Source organism: Gambusia affinis, linkage group LG14, assembly GCF_019740435.1.
Source record: "Gambusia affinis linkage group LG14, SWU_Gaff_1.0, whole genome shotgun sequence".
NCBI classification, from domain to species: Eukaryota; Metazoa; Chordata; class Actinopteri; order Cyprinodontiformes; family Poeciliidae; genus Gambusia; species Gambusia affinis.
This window is the reverse complement of record NC_057881.1, coordinates 15,831,834-15,855,300: the sequence shown is the minus strand read 5'-3', so window position 1 is coordinate 15,855,300 and position 23,467 is coordinate 15,831,834. Positions and strand designations below refer to the sequence as shown.

Below are 23,467 nucleotides of genomic sequence, written 5' to 3'. Positions count from 1 at the left end.
TTGAAAAGAAGACTTCTTCCTTTGGCAATTGTTAATATTTACTTCCTTTAGGCAAGAATTCATTCCACACCATTTCAAAAAAATAGTGTTCTCTGGTTCGCCTAAAAATGAGACATTGCACTAAAAATAACTCATGAGCAAAGAGATTCCTACCAAAAAGAAAAGAAAAGAAAAGAGCAAATAGTCCCCAAAAAATCACCCGGGCTAAAAAATAATAATAATAAAAAAACACAGCCCTATGTATTTTTTCCCTCACATGCTGGTCTCTTGTCAACACCATGGTGGATGTTAAGGGCATAGAATGACGCTTATAATAATAGGAGGAGTATTTTCACCCACTCTAGCAGCAATCAGCGGAGAGAAGCTCTAATCAGAGCTGCTTGACTGCAGAAAGCTTTTTCTCTAACAGCGGCTGTTTTTGATGCAGACACGGGGGGGAAAATGTGACCCGTCATCTCACGAGTGCCGAGCAGGAGAGGGTGTTTTAATTTTCAGGTACCGCATGCTCTGAATGATTCTTCAAATCATTTCAGAAGAATGCCACATTCTCACACAAAACACGTACTAATACTTGGCCTACAATGCTTATAGTTGCATAATATAATTATAGATACACTTTTAGTGGAATTTATTTTATTTTTTACTACCTGTGTGAGATTTTTATTTTTACACCATTTACTACTTTGTGAGGCTTTTTTTATTTTGTCTGTGTAACAAACATTTCAATTTTTTTTCTTTTTTTTTTTTTTTAGCTAAGTAGAGGTATAATTCACAAAATAATTTCAGCTCTCCGTTATTTAACTGATTCTGATTCACAAATTGTACTAGTGCTGTGACACCTGAACAAGATTGTTGCTGCAGATTCAGACAGTGTCATGATTCTTAGTTGTTTGTGTTATGGTCATGACTTTATCTTAGCTCCTTAAATCTTACCATTTCAGTTTACTGATCTCCATAGTGGTATGGTTTTCCTTCCATTAATCCTCTCTGTGCTGTTTTTTTCTTTCACTCTCTCTCAACCTGCCAGTCAGCTTCTCCACACAGCTGTTTCTCCTCCTCTGTTTTCCCTTCTCTCTCTCCCAGCTGCCTCTACTTCCCTTTGATTAGACCTTCTGGTTCTCAAGTCTTTCGCCATGCCTCCCGTATTATATGAGCTTGTCTATCCTTTTTTCTCGTTTTGATTGAAGCTGCTTTAAGATGATTGACGTACATATTTGTGTTGGTGAGATGTAAGATATTAACCGCTCACAATCCCTTAAAGGAACCCCACTTTGAACTATCTGAACAATCCTTTTAATGTCCCATCTACTTCAAACCTGGTCAAGGTCAACACATAAATCATTCATGGCTATCAATAAAATAAAATAAATCTATATCAAATTATCTATATTGGGCAATGGTCTAATAAAGTAATTCAGCTCTTTCATTACTAAGTAGATGGTTAATATGTATAAGAAGCTTTTATGCCTATTTTTTCCCAATTATTGAATTTTATTCCCTTGCACTTCATTCTGATTTTTCAGATTGTCTCGGCATCTATCTTTTGCCAGCAAAGTTTGTTTTTCCTTAGGCAAGAAAGGAAAAACAAGTGCCTTCAAATGAGACTCAACTAAAACTTTCATTACTTCACAGCTGTCAGGAATGGCTCTTTGCTCTTCGAAGAGTGAAGGAGTTGTAGCATGACGATCTCCAGCAGTTAAAGTAGGTACGATAGATGGTCAAGGAACACATACTTTACTATTAACTTGCCACCAGGGGTCACTGCGCCTGGGAGTGACAGCACCATACAAACAGAAATGCTATTACTAATGCTGCCCATGCAATAATATTGCAACTGTCATAATATTTGTATTATTTATAGTAATTTTGATACATTAAAACAAACAGGAATGGGTCAGAGTGAATATTTAAAATGAGTATAATTATTAACCTGTGAAGTCGTGGCTGGGTTTGACGTTAGACAGCGTTCTGGTGAAGTATTTCAACATGGCGATGGCTATAGACATTATTTGCAGAGCTTCTTACAAACATCATTTCATAGTTGGAGTTGATAGAAGCAACATTGAGTTCAGTCGCACGCTTAAATGTGTGTTCTGTAAAAATAAACATGTTTCCGCCGCGTGTTGTTACTGCCGACGTGAGCAGCAGTGGTACATTGTGCAGAATTTCCAGTCCTTATGAAACATCTGGAATCTCGTCGGTAGATGTTCGGTGGGTAATTGGCCGGGTAGCCTGCCTCAGTAACACATTCTGCAGTGTCTCTTTTATGATACCGGGAGATGTACTGACTTTTGTTGCTTGTTGTAAAAGTTCCCCTCTCTAGGTCATTTTGCACAGCTGACTGAGAGAACGCATGGACTAGTGTCGACGGAAAAGGTTTTTGATGTAGGTAGACTCTAGCGATTTTATTAGGCGTTACCAGCAGTTCCGTGAGTTGTGCGCTAACAAAAATTCCAAAGAATTATTGGCATTTCTAGTTACTAGGGATTAAGACTGCACAGTTTGCATAGGATTATAGAAAAATATGGCCATGCCAAGCAGGAGATCGATGAAGAAGTAGGGGCTAAAGCTAAATGCTGACCTAACAGGGTATTGCATAGTCTTCAAGGAATCAGGAGACTGTGATTTTCCATATTCTAAAATCTAAAAGAAAGTTTCTTGTGACTGAAAAACATAGCATGATGAGTGGCCCAGCCAAAGTCCTATCTTGAACTAACTACTATAAACACAGGGAGTCTCATGGGGCTTTGATATCTGAGTAAAAAGGGAACCTCTCAGTTTAGCCATTCAAAACACAAAATGATATGTTTATAGCACCCACTGATGTGCACTGAAACATGTGTACAGTTTTGATATGGATCAGATGGAATATTGGGACATTTTGATGAATCTACCCACCAAAAAGCCAGCCTTTCCACACCATGCAAGCTTGTCAGTTCTGAGCAATGTTTTTCATTAGACTGAATGAAACACGCAAAGTCTCCTTACCAAAATGTTAGCACACTGCATGTAGTTCCACATTAGATTATTAATTGTTCCCTGTCTTATTTCCTGTCACAAATAGGAGTAGTGATGTTATCTCCGCCAAGTGGCCAGTGAATAATTTCAAATGTTTTAGTGTTACTAAGTCACACCTACATAAACATTTTCACACATTTGTATGCTTTTGGAACTCTGCAAATATTAAAACACGAATAATGAAAGAAGCCTGGACTTCACCTACTCCAAGGTCATCACGCCGCAGCGTACAATTCATACAACGACAAAGAAAACTTGAGCTTTGAGTTGTAAAAACTAGTAGAAAGAAAAAAAATTGTCAAAATAATTGATATTCCCCCCATTCATTCTGCGCGGGAAAGTTCTTTTGATCGATTCAGTATTTAGAAAAAAAATTATTTAATGTTCTTATAGCAGAAATAACCAAGTGAGCATGCTGAGTGAGGTTGATCCCGCTCTCATTCCCCCATAAATCAATCCTACATCCCACCGACAACGCTTATGTATTCTGAATGTCGCATTTTGACTCGTGCCTCCTCCCCTTCCCCCTTCGTCTCCCCATTTCTAATCGATAAGGGACGGCCTTGCACTTGTTTAACCTGCCCGACTCTTCCTCTCGAGTCTGGCGCAGGTGAAATGTTCCATTAATAAATAAATAAGCAGGGAGGAACTGGAGCACTCATCACAGCTCGCAGCGATGAGACAATTATCACATGGCAAACAACGCTCTGCCATCATCTGCCACAGTCGGAGAAATCAATAGGACTCGAAGAGGAGATTGAAAAGGGAGAGCAGGGTCTGCAGAAAGACAGAGGTTAGGAAGATGGAGGGAAAATATAAAGGAAATATTTATGGGTGAAGAGCCAGAGGAGATTTCATTCTTGTAGTCACAGTGTAGGCTTGCTTCTGATACTACGGACCTCTTTAAGGCCCCGGTTTTGGTGAAACATGTTGAATATATCCATATTTCAAAACAAACTCAGTAAAAAGTAGAATGTGTAAAAATACTTAAAAGGTAGAAGCCTTTGATTTTTTTCTTAGTGGGGTGAACATTTTTAAGGGCCTCCTTGAGAAAGTGTTCATACCCAAGGAATATTTATTTACATTTTGTAATGCAATGAGAAACTTCAATGTAGTTTGCTTGGATTCTAGGAGACAAAAATGAAAAAACTGCAGCAAGAAACAAAACAGGTTTTTACTGCTACTAATAAAATTTGGAAAAGTGTGACTATGCTTTGGTCAGCGAAAACAAACCGTTACTTTTAGGCCTTCATGCAGAAATGGCATCTATTAACTAAAGTTGTGGCAGCAACACGGTGTGGAAAATCTTTAAAGCTCTTCATGGGACAGGTAGAGGGAACCCGATTATGGACGGATGGATGAAGTTAAACACAGAACAATCCTTGTAAGAGGCTGCAATACATTTTAGACTACAAGACAATGAATGTTACAGAAAATTGCATATTAATCTCCAATGAAGATCTAGGACTATTAGAGTTAATTTTGCAGGGAAAGAAAAACTTGCGCTGCTTGCTAATGCAAATGAACGGCCTTTGTCATCAGGTGTGATGACAGTGCTTCTGAAACGTTGAGAGACGTTTTCTCACTAATCTCGTTCGCAGAGTGCCACATTCAAATGTGCATTTCTACTTCTTTTTAAAATTTCTTTATTTCCATCCATTGACATCGTTGGAAAGTTTGGAATCCTCACTTTCAGGAATTACAAATATCTCAAAATGCTCTTGGGGATGCATGTTCCTGGTTGTGTTGTGACCTGCTATATAAAACATATGTGACATCCTTTGATTTAGATCCTGTCTTATTCTTACATATTTTGGTGCTTCCATGAGAGTAATTCCTAAGATTTATGGTGCTGCCCAAACTTTATTAGTTATAAGCTAGTTTGGCTTCATTCCCAAATTCCTCAAAAATAAATCAGTTTTCTCCACATTTAGAGTGCAGAGTAAATATTAAAACAAATTACTTAGTTTTTATTGAATAATGGAATCATTGCTTTCTACTCTTATTCGTTCAATATTACCATTTTACTTTTTTATTTTGATTATTGTTCAAAACATTTTCGTTAATGTTTTGGAGTGTTACTAGCCAAATGAGCTTGTTGATCAAAGTATGTAACAGGAAGGTTGAATTATTAAGGTGCATAAATGTTTACATTTATCCTATATATTTGCATTGCTAAACTTAATCCTTAATCAATTGTTATTTAATATCTAAACTTAATGAGGCAGGTATTCATAAGCAAAAACAGACTGAAGGTTTATTGCTCGATAACCAGGACCTTCTTGATCCAAATTTTTTTTAATTATTATTGATATATTATTAGTTGGGCTGCACAGTGGCGCAGTTGGTAGAGCTGTTGCCTTGCAGCAAGAAGGTCCTGGGTTCGATTCCCGGCCGGGGATCTTTCTGCATGGAGTTTGCATGTTCTCCCTGTGCATGGTGGGTTCTCTCCGGGTTCTCCGGCTTCCTCCCAGAGTCCAAAAACATGACTGTCAGGTTAATTGGTTTCTCTAAATTCTCCCTAGGTGTGAGTGTGTGTGTGAATGGTTGTTTGTCTTGTATGTCTTTGTGTTGCCCTGCGACAGACTGGCGACCTGTCCAGGGTGAACCCCGCCTCTCGCCCGGGACGCAGCTGGAGATAAACACCAGCAACCCTCCTGACCCCATTTAGGGAAGAAGGGTGTATAGAAAATGGATGGATATTATTAGTTATTTACAGGCAAATGGCAAACCAAACCCATTGTTGCACAATACATATGAGAAGTAAGAAAAAAAACAACTTTCAATTAAAAGGTCCTTGATACCACAATGCTTGCATTACTTTAGTTGGTTTTGCTGAAGAGATAAATCTTTAAAAATGTTTACTTTACTAATGCCTGACAGTCAGGACTGGAGGAAACTCATGTGGTTTAAGCAAACCAATATAAAACTCCACTGAAAACAACAGCAGACATTGATCTCTTTTGTCGCTGTCCTTATGCTCTGCGCATTCAATTTAATTGCCCTTGTACTTGCAATTTCATAGTGCTTCTCATCTTTCCTGGTCTCTTTTTATTCCACTTAGAGAGTAGGTGTCCGATGAATTTATCATCTGGAAAACTATAGCGCTGTATTTTGCCCTTTTTAACTGTTGAAAAAGGGCAAAATACTGCGTGAACTAAGAATTTAATGGATAATTCATTTAAACCTAGAAATGTGAGTAGTTTTCCCTTGTTGCTATGAAAATAAGAAGGTCTTGATGATTCAGTTAAATTCAAGTCAAATTACTTATACAGCGTCATTTCATAACTAAAGTAATCTCAAGGCACTTTAGAAGACAAATAGATCTGATTGACTTTCAAAAGTATGTAACCGAAACAATCCGAGTCTAATCATTTAGTCAGATTCAAACATATTTACGTATATTCCCTTTAAATTTTAGTTATTATACCGTAAGTTCAGATTCAGTTCATAATGCCAACTGGTAAAAAGTGATCTATTCAAACAAGGCCAGGAGATTGCAGTCAAAGTGTTTTCTGTTGATAAAGGAGTTGCATATAACCTTCCCAGCACTGTAGAGTTTGCCGGCTTCCAGAATTAACCAGCAAGTATTTTGCGGCCTTAAAACCTTGTTACTTTGGACTAACACCAATGTGGAGATTAACCTCTGGACTTAAAATAGAAAGGTGGAAAAAGATTAATGCTCACATTACTCTGAATCTGGTGGGCGTGATAAGGGGTTCAGCATATTAAGTTTTTAAGAGGATAATATTTCAGTGTTATGTTTACAGTTTCCACCAGTGCCTCTAAAACAAATAGCAGCTGAAAATCCATATACTGGATGAATAACAATACAGCACTGTTGTACTGTCTAGAAGAGTGATAAAAAATAAAATAAAATACAAATCACAGCTAAAAAAAATTCTGTTATGTTGCTTGCGACTGTTCTAAATCAACATATAGCGTGCCTTGCAAAAAACTTGTTTTGCACCTTGAGCCGTTTCTCATTTTGTCATGTTACAGCCACAAACATCAACGTGTGGTTATTAGTTATTCATTCTCTTTTGCTTCTATTCTTTGTGTCAGACCAAGACAAAATGGCACATTTTGTGAAGAGAGGGGAAAATGTGTGTTTTTTTTTTATAATGAAAATTCATAAGAGTCCAAAAAAATAAATGAAATCCAGTGCCACAAATTAACCTCAGTATAAATCAAAATGGAGAATTGTTTTTGTTATAGATTAGACAAACAGTCTTCTTATAAGGTTGGTCAGCTGGTCTCACATAAACATATCCTTACTTTGTCATACAAACAGCAGCTGACGAGTCTTACGCGTTTGGGATTAATCTTTATGTTAATCTAACAGAATTACCAGGATCAAAGATGGCCTCATATATAGCAAGACCATATGGCAAGGAATTGACTGTCTGTCCCATCAGACCGTCAATTCCAGAAACCCCACACACAAAGCTAAGCTCCACAAAATCTTTGGCACATAACAATCTACAAATTCCTACCAATAGTTCAAACAACCTTTTTTTTCCTTTGTTGGAAAACACCCACAGACAGTAGTAACCTGCCGTCACCAGAGCCCATAAAAGACAGCCAGCAAGTGCCTGGAAAACACTTAAAAATGCCCCTTTAAAGAACATTGTTGAACATATAACATCACGAAGACCAAGGAACGCATCAGATAGCTCATGAATAAAGATCTGAAGACCTACATTTCCATCCTGCTCAATTAACAGGTCGACCACTAACCCTCTCAAGGTCATTTCTACCATTGAGTGACTTAGGTAAAGCTGTTGAAATGGACACAGTAATCATCTAGGAGGAGATTCTCAATTCAGATGAGACCAAGATTCCATGAAAGCTGCACATCGCTTTAAACCTTGAACATAGTGTCTTCACTGTGAAACATGCTGGTGGCAGAATCCTGTTTATGTGATGCTTTTCTATATTGGGTAAAGGAACAGTGGTCAGTGTTCATGTTGCTCCCTTCAAGGGAATCCTGGAAGAAAAATCTGTTGGAGTCGCCAAAATAATTGAGACATGGGCCAAGGTCCCAGCAGGACAGCAACCTGGAACAGTCAGAGCAACCAGGCATAGGTTAAGATTGAAGGATGGAATTACCCAGTTCATCTTTCCAGAGGAAAGACTTGTATGTTGACAGAGGCTCTCCATTCAATTGGACGGAGCTTGAGCTATTTTGCGAAGTCGAACGAGCAAAGATTTTCATCTGTAGATGTGCACAGTTGGTGAAGATATGCTCTAAAGACTTTCACCAGCCCATTCCTATAACACAGCAAGATATTGCTATTTTCTTATAGGTCAGAAATAAAGCCACAGCAGGTAGGACTTTGTCCTTACACCCACCACAATCACTACGCATCCATCGAACTGTAAAAAAAAAAAAAAAAGCCATACAACTAAAAACTTACACATTTGTATGTAGAGTACTGAGTGAAAGCTGGACAAAGAGAAGATGTGACAATTCACAAGAAAAGAAGAGGCCAATTGCTAAATTAGAAAAATTAAGCTGGAGGTGGCAGAGAGTGGGACTTATGGGAAGAGTAGGAAAAGAATACCTTTTCAGTACCGTCTGAGCCACAAACCATAATCTTCTCTGTAGGTGTTCAATGCCTATAGCCACAAGAAAAAAAAAAAAGTGCCTTTAATCCCGTTTTAATGAAGGTGGAAGGACAGTTTTATAGACTCCTCTTTGTTGTAGATGGCTTGAAGGTGAGACGGTCTCTGAACAGAGAAGAATTTTATGCATTCAGCCCCTCAAGCGAATTACATTTTCTTCTATTGTTCATTCAGTGTGGGAATCTAACTTGGTGAAAGAGAAATGAGACCTGGTTGGAAAATTTTCACACCGTTTCCATAGACTCAATGGAGTCGATGCATATTTTGTTTTCCGATCCCTGAATTACTGAACAACCGAAATGGTGAAGATATGTTAAAGAAGGCAATTTTCTTGTGTTCTTCATCGTAATTATCCCTACGATTTGAATGAAAACGGGTGTGGGGTCTACTTACTACATTTTTTGATGCACTCTTGTATTCCTCTGGCAATTGTTTTAGTTGTGGATAATTGTGCTCTTTCATTTTTAACCAGACTGCACATGAAGATTTTACTGGCGGATGTACAAGAGATCTAATTAGCAGTTGGCAAACAACAAGGTGAATTACTGTTGTCTCATGGTAGAAGCAAGGCCTGTAATGATAAACAAGATGGTCAGTTAGCAAAATGAACTTATTTCAAACACTTACATTTGAGTACAGTGATATCATTTTAATTTGAATAAAATATCTGCTGATTTTTCTCAAAGTTAATGAGATCGTGTGTGTTAATTTCAGACTTGAATAGAAATGTTTAGATGAAGCTTTTACTGTTTTACTATTTACAGCATGAGAAATGAATTGCATCAGTTATATCATTTCTATTAATCATTGCAAAGCTGATAAAAACTTGCAAAATGCTGGCCACTTTTTTACAGTACTGTGTGCTTTTAATCTTCTCTTGATATTAATAAAGCACAAATTAAGGTTGCTGACTCTGAGACTGCCTCCTCAAAGTCAGCCTGATGAGCCATGAGGACTTGTCATTGTAATGAGCGAGCCTCATTATAAACCAAATCACCCTTTTCTCTTATGAATTCAGCATGAAGAGCACTCTTTTCTGTAATTAATCCAACATAGGGGTTTATAAAGGCAACGACCAATAGAATTACACATTCATTAGTGTACAGGAATCATGTTGTTTATTACTATTGTAAAGAAAAAAAAAAGCGTACAAATACTTTAGGAGATACTTTTGTAAGGCACATTTAATAAGAGTAAATAAAATTGGTTACTGCAAGTTTAGATGCATCTATGGTTTGCCGTTATTTTTCTAGTCACTTATCTAAAACATGTTTTATTATTCAAAACAGCACACTTGATTAAATTCAGAAGTCACAACTTGAAAACAACAAAAAAAAGGCAATTTAGGAGGAGGATACAGACTCCTAAAAATTCAAGATCTCTAAACTTCAGAATATGCAACCCACCAAAACGCCGACTAGTTAAGGGTATCATTTGAGCTGCCATGTTTTGTTCACTCCTACGTGCTTGACAGGTCAAAAGGACAAACTGAATCCTGGAAAGAAAAGTGAAGCAAAATTTCTCAATTTTAGGAAAGTAACAGACTAAAGCTTTTGCAAGGAAGTCAATCAGGACAGATGGATTGTTATTCTTTACAGTAAAATACACGTTACTCCTAATCTTAATGTTAATTTTCAATGTGTCAGCATAGTGCCTATACATCCAACTTGCATTTAGTTATTAAATGAACAATGCAACAGACAGCCAAGCTTCCTGTCAGACGTTCGCAATGGAATACCAGCATAGAGCTCCGATGCAAACTCTTTATTAGTGTGTGCGTAAATAGCTGTGGCGCAGTGTGTTTAGATGGCATTGATGACTGTGCTTGATGTGGTGGCATCTCCACACCTGTGCTGCCATCTGTGCCCCCGCGAATCCTGTGACCGCTGTGCCTCCTGGCACACAAGTGTCGTATTGAAACCTTGATAAACACATCTCATCCACCTGTCCTCTGGAAGAAGGAAGCAAAGACTTTCATGTACTTTGATCAATTTTAAAGGAGTCACAAAATCTCTTAAAATGAAATGAATAGTTGCTTTGGTTTGGCAGCCTTGAAAAATAATTGCATGATTTGATAAATAAAAAATGCAATTCCTAGCCCTTACTCCTCTTGTTGCCCTTAAACGGTAGTGCTTTGGAATAATATTTTTCTCTTTAAAGTCCCTTCTTCGGAATTATAGTCGGCTTTTTCTGCTTGCTTGTAAATTAAAATAAAGGAATGTAACTTGAACTAAAGTACAGTACAGACCAAAAGTTTGGACACAACTCTGTGTCCAAACTTTTGGTCTGTACTGTATGTGCAAACAAATGGTTGCACATGGTCTGGCCTGTACTTGTACAGCGCTTTATGAAGTTCGAGGACTCCAAAGCACTTCAAGCTACAAACAGTCACCAATTCAGACATTCAAACACTGATGGTGATAAACTACATTGTAGCCACAGCTGCCAGACTGACAGAAGTTGCCATTCAATCACCAGGCCTCCAGACCACCACTAGCAGGTAAAGCAGGGTGAAGTGTCTTACTCAAAAACACAATGGCAGAGTGACTGAAACAGAAAGAATGGGGATCAAACTGGAAACCCACTGGGTGCAAAACATGTGCCTACTTCATGAGGCTGTGCATGAAGGAGGAGGGTTATGTGGCAAAATTATATCACTGTTGTCTGAGCAATGCCTCAGATATACACTGTTACTCCAGTTACCATTCTTTAAAAGTATTCCAATCATTACTGAGAAAGTCCTCTGGGTTTCTCTATCGGTCCTGTTCTTCCAGTGAACCCAATCTGGAATAAATGGTATATAATAGATGGATGGATGAATGGAGTTGTCCAGTGAAGAGCAAACTGGCTCTCTGGACCTTCAGTTTCCTGAATCCTGTAGAACTCCCTCCGTTTCCTCCTCCCTTCATTCCTTGATCAGTCTTCCAGACATAAGACCTTCTCGATCACATCCCAAATCCTCCTGTTCTCTTCACCACTTACCAGCACATTCTTGCACTAAGAGTCAGAGCTTACTTTCCTCCAGGAACAACATTTGTTGCCAGTTCACTCAGAAGACTCTGAGGACGTAAAACAGTCACTCTCCTCTGTTGCTTAGACCTATGGTCTTTATAAAGGATAGCGTAGGATCCATACAAAAAGTGTACATGTGCACAAAAACAAAAATGACATATGGAAATAAAAATATGAATGCACAGTAGCAAGCAATTTCCTCCTTTTGAATGATTTGCATATAAGGTTCTGCCTCAGATTCTGCCATCTACATGCCTGGTCTATGCAAATGACCTCATGAATGTTAGATGCACTTACATAAATGTCTGGGTGTATTTAAATGAGCAAGTTGATCCATGTCATTTCATGGTCACCAGCATCAACCACAGAAAAAAAACAAACAAGAGAAATTGACACGAGTAAAGAAAACTTCATTTTTCGGTAGTCACATTAGTGGTTGGGACAAATAAAAGTTATACACAGCCACCGGCATTTTAGGAGGCCGATGGCATGATCCACAGAGTTGAGCACTCACGGGCGTTAGCAATATGAAACTGCGGCTCCTCTGTGGGTTTTGAAACAGGGTTTGGAGCCAGCGCCTGAGGTGGTAGACCCCCGTCTACTGGTTGTAGCAGTAGAGTGCATCAGATCAGGCACCAGAAAGTTTAAATTTTCTTCCTGCTTCTCCTATTTTTAAAGTCTTTCTGCAGTGTCGCCACAATATTTAAATATTTACAGCAATCAGCCTGACTGCCTCAAACCTTGTCAAATTATATGCATGTTTATCATATAATTAATAAGTTTTGAGGAATTTGATGGTGTGAAAACTTTGACAACACGTTGTGTGAACTTTGATTTAGGCTTTAAGTTGCTTATGGATCTTATGGACCTTTTTTTTCCACATTTGAAAGGTCCTCGTGTATAGTTATGGTTTTCCAGAAGCATAAATAACTGCTATTTTAAATGCATGTGATAAGTTTGATCTATGATTAAAGTTTGATATGGAGTGAAATTAAATTTCTGAGAGGAATCGTGATGCAGTGTGGCTTCAATTCCCCACCTCAGCATCTGCGTCTCATTTCAGCCTCTGGAGAAGAATGGCTGAGGTGAAGGGAGAAAAATAAACCAGCCCGGGGAAAGGAACTCTGAACCTAATGGACCCATCACAGAAAGAAACAAATGGAAAAAAAAAGCAAATTCCAAAACACACACACAAAAAAAATAAATAAACTGAGATGAGAAATCAAACAAATGTATGAAAATGTTTTCATGGTGCTGGATGTGTAATGCCCATGGAGCAGCCCCTGACATTTTCAATTTTGGGAATAACCATGTTTTAGGAAAACTCTTAGTAAAGAATAGCATGAAAATGCAGCACTTAGTTTTTTCTGGATGTTCCAGTAGTACACCAGAACTATTTGAGACTCAGAAAACAAAACAAAAAAATCTCCACTCTTAAAAAAATTGGATGAAAATGAAGGTTTAGATATGTTAAGATAAAACAGGTTTTAATTCAGAGAGAAATGGGAACACCCTTTGGGATTTCGATTGTGGGATGAATTCACTTTAAGTCAAAACTAAAGCAGCTCTCCAAAATTTGCCATCTGACATTTTACAAACTTTTTTTTTTTTTTCCTTACAAATGCAGGACTGCAGGGCCAACAGCAGTTCCCATAGCAACCAGCAGAGACTCCAGAAATCATGGAATAAAACTTTGTCAGTAAGGACAAAAATATAGATCTGTAAAATGTTTGCAATTTATTTTTATTTATTTTACCACCGAGACTTCTGCACTGTTCTGTAAAGAAACAGCAAACACCCTCAGAGGCAAGGCCCTGCTCCCGCTTTACGTGAAAACGTACACGTAGACCAATGCAAAGACAAGGAAAATGACAAGGACCTTGAGCCAGGAAAATGCAGTTTTTGTAGAATTAAGAATAACAGGGACAGAACAATGTCAGGTTTTGTGTATTTTTTTCTCTCTAAAAATAGAGAGAACATCTCACACAAAGAGAGGAAAACCCAATTAAACAAGCAAACAGCAAAAAGCATAACTGCAGCGAAATTTTTTATCAATCCCAAAATCAGCTTGGAGGAATTTTAGCTCATTCTTCAGCACCAAGCAGCTTTAACAGTGGGATGTTGGCAGGTCGCCTTATATAAACTGCTTGATTCATTCTTTTCAGTTGCTTTTTTTTTTTTTTTTCTGGATGATAGTCAGGACTTTAACATGGCCATTGCAATGCATTCACTTAATACCCTTCAACCTCCTCTCTGCCAAAAGTACTGGCCTGCTTAGCATTGTCTTGTTGCATGTGTGGAGACTGAGGTTCAGAACATTTCTTTAAACATTTCAATAGGAAGCATGAATGGATGCAGTGTTCGGTCTCTGTGCTAACACTGCAAAGTAAAGCAACCTGGTGGGGTCAACTCTGCCTCAGGCTAATCTGTGCTGGTAAATCTCATATAGAAAGTGAATTAATGGGTGTGGCCCTTCAGATGAATAGGCTTGGATACAGTTTTGCTAAAAAAAAAAAAAAAAATTAAAAAAAGTCTCCTACAAAACACTCTACAAGCTGTCTTCTGTTTGACTACATCATTTTTTTTTAGCAAACCGCAGATGGGCACTAATTATCTTTTTGGAGAACACTGCCTCCTTTAGTTCTGCTGTACCCTCCATTTTGGTTCAGTGTATTTTTCTTGTGGAGTCATTAGCATTAATGTGAGTCTACATGAGAGAGGACTGTGGCTTATTACATCTATACAGGATATATCTGATTTGCTTTATAATTATGTGTTAAAAGTAACATATATATATATATAAACTGGATTCATTTTGTTGGTACTAAATAATGTCATGAGATGTTGTACCTCTTTAAAGTAGAACAATGCAAGAGTCTCTGTGCTTCGTCTATTTTGCGTACAGACAAGACACGACAAAATACCACGTTAAAAACTTGACTTGTAGTTTTCATAGAGGAAGGTTGTTTTTTTGTTGTTTTTTTTTGAAAAATTATCTTTAAGCTTCTTTTGGAGTAACCATTGCCGCTGAATTTCTCGTCCTGACCTTCACTCTTTAACACACACAACTTTTTCAAAATAACTTGCCTTCCTCTTGTGTCTTTTCAGCTAGTAATTTCACAAGAATCACTGCTGTTGAGAATTGGACAATTCCAGTGATGGAGTTTATACTTAATGAATGATCACTGCTGGACAGCAAGAAGAAAAACAAACCCAAACAAATTAAATGGTGTTTATTGCAGCTTTTAAAAAGAAGTTTTAACTGGCTAAAATCTGTATTGTCGGGATTCAAGGTTTACAGAAAGCAGGTAAATGCATTGCAAATTTCTGACTGTTCTTTCTGTAATTTAAAGATCTTATTCTTGCATTTAACTAGCAAATGTGAGCATTAATGTGTGCAAATAAGCTTAACAGGACTTTTATAACTCATAAACCTTAACTGAGTGTGAAACAATGCAGCGGCGTTAGAGTGTGTTCCTTTTGATAGTTAAGAATTTCATGATTGGTTGATTAATACTAGAAAGAGTTGGGATTTTTATGCTAATGACAGGAACTGTGTTGTCTGCAGTTCACGCTATGGGCCTTGGCTGTTTGTGTAGGAAGTACTTATGTTTTTCCAAGACCTTTTATTGACAAAGTGCACATCTCTTCCCACACTGGAAACTTTGCCCTATCCACTGCACACACGCAAACGGAATTCCTTCCTTCAGTTTCATGGAGGTCCAGCCACAAAACAAGAAGATGAATGAAGGAATGATTAATTTGAACAAAAAAAGCAAAACAAATATTTAAAAAAATTTAATAAAAATTCTGACGTAGGAAATTCAGTTCGGAAATGCTGCATTAATGCTGTTGATTATGATAGGATATTTCCTGACTCTCTTCTTTTCCTCCATCACAATGTCCTCGTCACTCTGGGATTTATCATCTCTGCCACTTCAGACACATAAGTGTGGGTATCAAGCGCACTGGAAATCCCTGTCCAGCAGTATAAATATATAACTGGCATGCAGAATTTATATGCATAAAACCTAAACTATAAGATCAGTCAAATATCAATAAATATTTGCAACACTTAAATTTCACAGATTTACAGTGCAATGAAGACTGTGACTTAACATGCTTCAAAAAAGCATCTTTCACAAACCCAATGTCGCATATTGCCTTGTCTTGTGGCTGAATGAATTGTCACATCCCTCGTCATCAATCACATTTGTGTTCACTTTTCATGATTCATACAAATGTTTTTAAAAATCCGAAGCTATTTTGGGAACTACTTGACTCAGGAGCAAGCCGCAAAATTTCAGCGACAGTGGATTGTGCGTCCTTTCAGTCAGGGTGGACAAGGCTGACCACCATTCGCACACATAATTCCAAAGGGAGCCATCAGACGAGCTTCAGCACCCCTGAGGGTGATCCGACCAACTCCTAAGTGGATCACTCCACATTGTCACAACGGTTTCATAAAGCTCAGCGGGACAGGGCTATGATTTCTTTTCATCACCCGCGAACCCAAACAGGGTTTGTCAGGCTCGCAAAATGCACTCGGGCAGTTGTGCAACTTTCTGTGCACATGTTTGCATGAAGCCTTATGACCGCGCACTCTTCGTTGCGAGCCATTCCCACACATCCACCTTCACGTATGGTAATTGTACATCCTTACTCCGTCAACCATCCCCCGCTGTTTGTTTGCGCCGCATTTCGCAATATGGTAGGGGTCCTGGTCAAGGGCAGAGTTGGACACGAACTCAGCAGGTCAGCTGCTGTAATTGCAACCAGTCACTGGTTAAATGCTCCCTCAGTTTCTCTGTCATGCAGAATGGAGACATTATAATAATGAGGGTGAGAAGAAAGGGCAGGACAAAAAGTGAGGCTGAAGCAGCGGAGAGGTCAACGCGAGGTGGAAGAGGAGTCAAAGAAGGCAGGATCATGATAGAAGCAGTGGGGGTTATGTCCTGCATAAAACTGAACCATGAGGTAAAGGTGCTTATTTATTCATTTTTAAATAGTTTATTTCCTCTTTAAATCATTGGCTGAATGCGTGAGATGAAGATGGCTACAATGAAGAAGTAGGAATAAAAGGTCTGGATGAGAGGCTGATGACAAAAGCTGAAAAAATACCAACTGTGATTATGACAGTAGCTCTGATCCTTCCACTTTCAAACACTCTCTGCTGCACAGTCATTGAGGTTTGCAGAGGTTGTTAGGGGTCTGTGATTGACTGCATCACTCTGCAGTGGATTTTAAATAAAACAACACGCTCCTGCTTTAATCTGTGGCCTCATTACAATATAAATGTGTTTTAGTTAAAAGGTTTTCAGCGAGAGATGACAGGAAATAAAGTATTATGAGAGCGGAAATGTGGAAGGATGCGGAGTGATGGCTAACAGAATTTCATGAATTGCGCATGTGTTATCTGGAACAGAATGCAAAGCGTATGAATATTTTGTTGATTTACTCAGATTTTTTTTACAAGTCCTATTTCATTTTATTTTTATTTTTCCTTGCTGTGTTTTTAAGTATCTTTTTTTCTCCTTTTACTTGCGCTCGCATTCTTTACCTCACAGATCTCCGTCTCTACAGGTTTCTGCCTCGTAGGCGGTCAGACGCCAATCGCCTTGGTGTCTGACTTCGATTGTTCCCACTGCACCAAATCCTCAACCTCTCAGGAAAAAAAAATTCTCTCTTTCTGACTTCAAATGTCACCATAAAGCCACAGCGAATTTAGAAAGCTGGAAATGTGTTAGAAGGCTTAAATTTGTGAAGTTTCACTTATTGTAATGAGATTATTTGTGTCAAGAATGGTAAAAACTGGAATATTTCCGCTCACTAAGTCAGTCTCTCAAAACTATCTTTTCTGTTTATCCAACCATCTATTTTCAATACCTGCTTAATTAAAGTGGGATTTTTGCTGTTGTGATTTTAGTGGCTCGCCTATATCAAGTGTGAGTGAGTTCCTGTCTACTTTACTGCCTTATGTGGTCAAAGGAGAATAAATGACTCAAAAAATAGTATAAATATAAATAGTGTTCCTAGATTGTTATACAAATGACAGGACTTACCAGTGCTTTTTCTGTTTTTTTTTTTTTTTTGTTTGTTTTTTTTTTTTATAGAGCAATGTATAATAATGTATGTAGTTATGTACACAACAAACACATGGAAGAACATGCTTTTGTCAGATGAGACTAAAATGGAACCGTTTGGTCTGTGTATGCGCAGATAGTCAACTGTTGTTATCCTTGACATGGATGCACTTTTTATCATCAGCATGTATTTACTCCCCTGCACAAGATAATAAAAGCTCACATCAGTTGTTTTCTGGTTTTAGCTGTGCAACTCTGGCTACCCTTGTAAAGCTTGATGGCAAACACTGTGGCCACTGATACGATGGAATGGTTTAGATCAAAGCGCATCCATGTGTTAGAATGACAGAGTCAAAGTTCACAGCTCTTCAAATGTTTAACAGTGAGGAGCTATTTAGCAAAGAATGAGCAGAAATGTCAGTCTGTATGCACACAGAAGTAGCCTAAAAAACTTTAAAATAAAACTGGAAGGCGTGTGTTGGGGTACGTACCACCGAGTAGAAGGGCTATCCCAGCGGTACACAGCCCAAATCACCTTGAATCCACTCAACCCAAGGCCAATTTAGAGATGAATCAATTAGTCTGACATGTACGTGTTGGACTTTTGGAGGAATCCGGAGCACCCTGGAAATATTCACACTCGCACACAGAGGTCAAGCAAGGGCCAGATTCAAACTCAGGCCTTTGCTCCGATGCATAGAACATTCAAAACGCTAATAAATAGTTGAAGACAAAGATTTCAGACCGCAGCTCCTGTAAGCTATGCCAAATAAGTAAAATCTCTAACCAATACCACTTTGAACCTTAACCATAGATGTAACAAAGAAGCTAAAAATGATGTTCTCATGTAATAAGACTGGGTTTTGAGCCCCACAGTCACAACCAGTCTTAAAAAAAATATTATGACAGGAGAAATTAGGACAAAAAAAAAACCTATGAACATATACAAAGACATACAAATATATTGAAAAGAAATGAAGATAGACGAACATGCCTTAAAGTCTGGGGCTAATCTAAGGCAACAGAATCCTGACAGCAGACGGTTTGGTAGGTAGAAACGTGGATCCCTGTGTTGTTGCTCTAAATAAACCCTATACTTTTTTTTCTACTTGTTTTGTACACAGCTATAGAAAGGTAATTGCTGTACAAGCTCATTTGTGTCCCTGCTTGTGACGGATTCTCTGCACTTCTGCACAGCATGTAACTGGCTTTATGTGAATAGTGTGCGAGTGTTTGCTTCAACACTCACACAAGACTGCAAATAATGTAACGGTGTCAGTCAAATGAAATGCTTCTCGCCAGGGATGATGGATGTTACATGCAAATATGCATATTTTATCAATTTAATGTCCACTGCATCAGATTTTGGTTTTAAAATGTAAATTTTTACATAAATATGTAATTCAGTTAGCATCAACTTATAGTGCTAATCCTATTTTATTTTACATGAAAATATTCCACACACATTTCATACCTCTTAGATTATCTGGCCACAAAAAAAAGGTCACATGTAATTATCCAATAGGCCTATTGGATAAATTACTGCATGGGTGATTATGTTTGAACTGGCAACACGTCATTTACCTCTAAGCAGTGCAATGAGCAGCTTCTCATTTTTTAAATGATGGACATGGAAAGACACATCCCATAGTCATGGATAAGATGCTAGTCTGTTCAAAGAGGGTCAAGTTATTGGCCCAGAGAAAACATCGAAGATTGCAGAAACTACAAAAATTGGGTTGAGAACGCTTTATTAAAAATGTGAAGGAACCATTAATTTTGGGGGAACAAATGTGGCCGTAAAAAAATGATCGTGATCGGCAATCAATTAACAGTTGGGCAAAATTAAAACAAAGATAAACAACAGCAGAACTCATGAGTGTGTTAAATGGTGAAAGTTAGAATAGTTCCAAACGCACAATGTGAAGGGAAGTCAGAGGATTGGGACTGAACCGATTAGTGAAACAACTAAGCAGTGAGGATACGAAAGATTTGTAAAGAAGCATAAAGACTGAACTCTGGAGCAATGGAATAAGGTCATGTGGTCTGTCGTCCTTGGAGGGTCAGAAGAGAGGCCGATGAAGTGATGCACCTTTCATATGACAATGCCATGACTCTTCAGCCTCAGACTGTGAACAAATTGTTCAGGTAGCATGACACTGCATGAGGTTTTCACAGGACCGGATACCGCAGATGCTAAACTTTAACCCCATTAAGAATCTTTAGGATGTGCTAAAGAATGCTTTGAGCCTTAATCAGACTTTCATCATCGTCAATAAACAACCTTATTGAAAAATGAATCCAACACTTATTGCAAATAAATCCTCTGACATTGGAGAAGCTAATCGGAAAGACACACTAAATGCCGACTGAAATTACAGCCAACAACGCTCAAGTGACATATTAGTGCATAACCTTTTTTTTTGGTGGCAACTTATTTACTTTTGGGGGGCTGCACAGTGGCGCAGTTGGTAGAGCTGTTGCCTTGCAGCAAGAAGGTCCTGGGTTCGATTCCCAGCCCGGGGTCTTTCTGCATGGAGTTTGCATGTTCTCCCTGTGCATGCGTGGGTTCTCTCCGGGTTCTCCGGCTTCCTCCCACAGTCCAAAAACATGACTGTCAGGTTAATTGGTTTCTCTAAATTCTCCCTAGGTGTGAGTGTGTGTGTGCATGGTTGTTTGTCTTGTATGTCTTTGTATTGCCCTGCGACAGACTGGCAACCTGTCCAGGGTGTACCCCGCCTCTCGCCCGGGACGCAGCTGGAGATAGGCACCAGCAACCCTCCCGACCCCCATTTAGGGAAGAAGGGTGTAAGAAAATGGATGGATGGATGGATTATTTACTTTTGGCCTTGGGGAATTCAAATATGCGGCTGACAAAATCAAAACTGTCAGGCAGAAAACAATAAAAGGTTGATACTACTTCTGCACCAACAGTTTCTACAGGCTTTGACTAAGCCTCTTCCAGCTCACCTCTTATGCACAAACACAATGCAAACTCATACGCACAGACGAGCTGGTGTGTAATTTTAGCAGACAAAGGAATCAAGGTGTGCACCAGTGATCATCTTTATGTGTCCTGACGTAAGCGAGTGGCTTTGACACAATATCTTTCGATCACAGCAAGTTGTTTTTTGTTTGCCCCGGCTCTGCCTTTTCAATCAAGGCTTCTTTGTCATTCCCTCTTAGCTAGAGAGGCATCAACCGACTCAGAACAAAACAATTTAGGGACATCTCAGAGATGGGCTTGTCACTACAAAAGGGTATTATTAAAATTTATTTAAGCACCAAGTATAACAGATATAACGAGAAGAAAGTTTAGAACCCTCCGCCATCACCCTGTTTCTAAAATGTGCTTTTTGATGAAACTTCCTCAATGAAAACAAAATAAACAAAAAACGAACACCCCACAAATATCACTTGGTCCTTTAACATTGAAACAACTGGACCTGCCAGGACCACCCACTCTCTGTGTCCACATGCAGACTTTTTGACTTGCTGATCAGTGCTTTATATACAAGCAAAGAGTGTACCTCCGTCAGCATGGCAAAAACTAACGAATACTAATGTGAAACACATTTTTTAAATAATGTCGACAATGGAGGATGACATGGTGCGTCTGTTCTGTGTACACCTGCTAACGGCTGCAGCGTCTGTACAACTTTTAATCCCCCCTACAATCCCACCCTAACCTTATGAGTTTATGACTACCAATGAGGATGAAGGGCATATTTTCCTCAGCCAACTTCAACCCTCCACTTTACATCAGGACCCCTCAGTTAATCACATTAGGCCACTGGATGAACAGATTATTTTTTTTTTTTTTTTAAAAAGGTACATCAAAAGCTTCACCATGACAGGTGAAACGGTGATATGACATCCTGCAAAATCCCTAGCGAACCAGATGCCGAGATATTTGAGCTCGTTTCGCTTGAGGCCAAGAAGACAGACCCCCGACTTGGCTGCCTGTCTCTTTTTCCTGACTGCATCTCTAGAGAAACTGACTCTCGAGTTAAGCTAATATTTGTCTTTATTTGAACCAAATGGAACACTTGGCCAATGTTCTGGTGGCAAAAGAAAGAAAGAAAGAAAAAAGACCCACCACAAGCAAATAGAGATGTAGACATCTGAAAGTATGTGGCAACTGAAATACCACTTGCTAGCTACTTGCCAATACCCTGCACCACAAACAAAAAGAAACATCCAAACACTTTTTCACAAAGGGAGCACTTAAACAACCCTCTCCCAGCAGGAGTTACAGCCAGGGTGTCCTTTTGGTATAAAAACCCCTTCAAGGATACAGCTTGAAATGTATGCAGACACTCTCCGGGACATTAACACCTGCAGACGCTAACACACAGACACTGAACTCTGTGTGTAGTAATTAGAGGCCTTTTAATCACTAAACTCTGTTCCTGTGGGGTACAGCAGACATTGAGGGAGTGGGCAGAAGAGGCCCTTGACTGATCTCAACCTTGGTTTAATGATGGTTATTTGAGCCTGAATGCTTTGCTGTGGCTATTATTGCAGATGCTGCTTCCTTTCTATGAGTTGGGAGAAAATCAAGGATACCCGGGCATGGGATCATGTGTTTTTTTTTGTGTGTGTGCGTGTGTGTGTGTGCGTGTGTGTGTGTGTGTGCTAAGTGGCTATAAGTAGATTGAAGAGAGTGCTTTTCATTCGAAGGTAGCAAATAAAGTCAATCTATGATGTAATGCAAGTCATGATGCATTGTTGTGAAAAACGTCTTTGCCTCCTTTGTGGTTTTCTACATTTTTTTGGCACATTTGTCACACATCAGTGTTTTGGAATATCAAGCAAATTGAATCAGTCAAAGACAACACAAGTGAACACAAAATGCAGTTTTTAAACAAAAGTTTCAAGCAAAGAAAAAACCCAAACCTGTGTGGAAAAATGCCACTCGTCATCCCTGACCTGTGTGTTCATTTTTAAAACAACTACGTGTTATTTCTTCATTCTACTACTACGATATTTTCTTCCAAGTTGAGAACTGTAATGTGACCAATGTGAAGGAGTGTGCATAAGACTGACATGACACTTTCATAAACATGACATAACCCCCATCTTGAACACAAAAGAGTCCTTATGAAAGTTTCTGATTGTTGTCATGAAACGTCATTCTGCGATTAATGACACTTTTAATGCAAACTTGCTTTATAAGTCACATTTAAAGTCCATTGAAAGTGCCGACTTTGCATTATTTGGTAAATAATGACACTTTAATGCAAAGTTGGCACTTTTAATTGACTTTTACTGCAACTCCTTCATGTTCATGAGAGGTGTTATGTCATGTTTATGAAAGTGTCATGTCACACCTCTTCAAATAGTGTTAGAAAAAAAAACGGAACGCAAACCATTTTGTCTCTGATAACTCAAATAAAAGTTAATATATGACCAAATTTTCAAATTTGAACTAGGAGCCAAACATGTCACCATGACAGATTAGTTAATAAGCTGCTAGTATGGAAGGTGTAAGAGGTTCAAAACCCTTTCCTCCAGGGAGTGGTAAGAGTTATTCTCTGCGTATTCTGTCTTGTCTTTTACTTTTTTTGTTCCAGGTATTCAATCTCAGCTTTGTTGAAGTAGAAGGTCTTGTCTGGGGATATGATTGTGTGTGTATGACTTGTTTTAAAAAGCCATCTGCATTGCAGAAAAATCTAAATCCTGAGATGAATAAAGATTCCCACTTCTTCTACAAAAACTGTTTA

At 38.6% G+C, this 23,467-nt stretch overlaps 1 long non-coding RNA gene across 3 annotated transcripts in view; it reads right to left on the bottom strand.

Moving 5' to 3' along the window:
- LOC122843721 overlaps nucleotides 1-23,467 on the bottom strand; it is a 122,009-nt gene that overhangs the window by 32,402 nt on the left and 66,140 nt on the right. Inside the window, exon 5 of one of the 3 annotated variants that reach the window (XR_006372760.1) lies at nucleotides 10,516-10,597. The exons of the other annotated variants lie outside the window; for them this stretch is intronic. This is a non-coding gene — a long non-coding RNA (uncharacterized LOC122843721). Of the gene's footprint in view, nucleotides 1-10,515; nucleotides 10,598-23,467 lie in introns of those variants that run through there. 3 annotated transcript variants of the gene reach the window in all.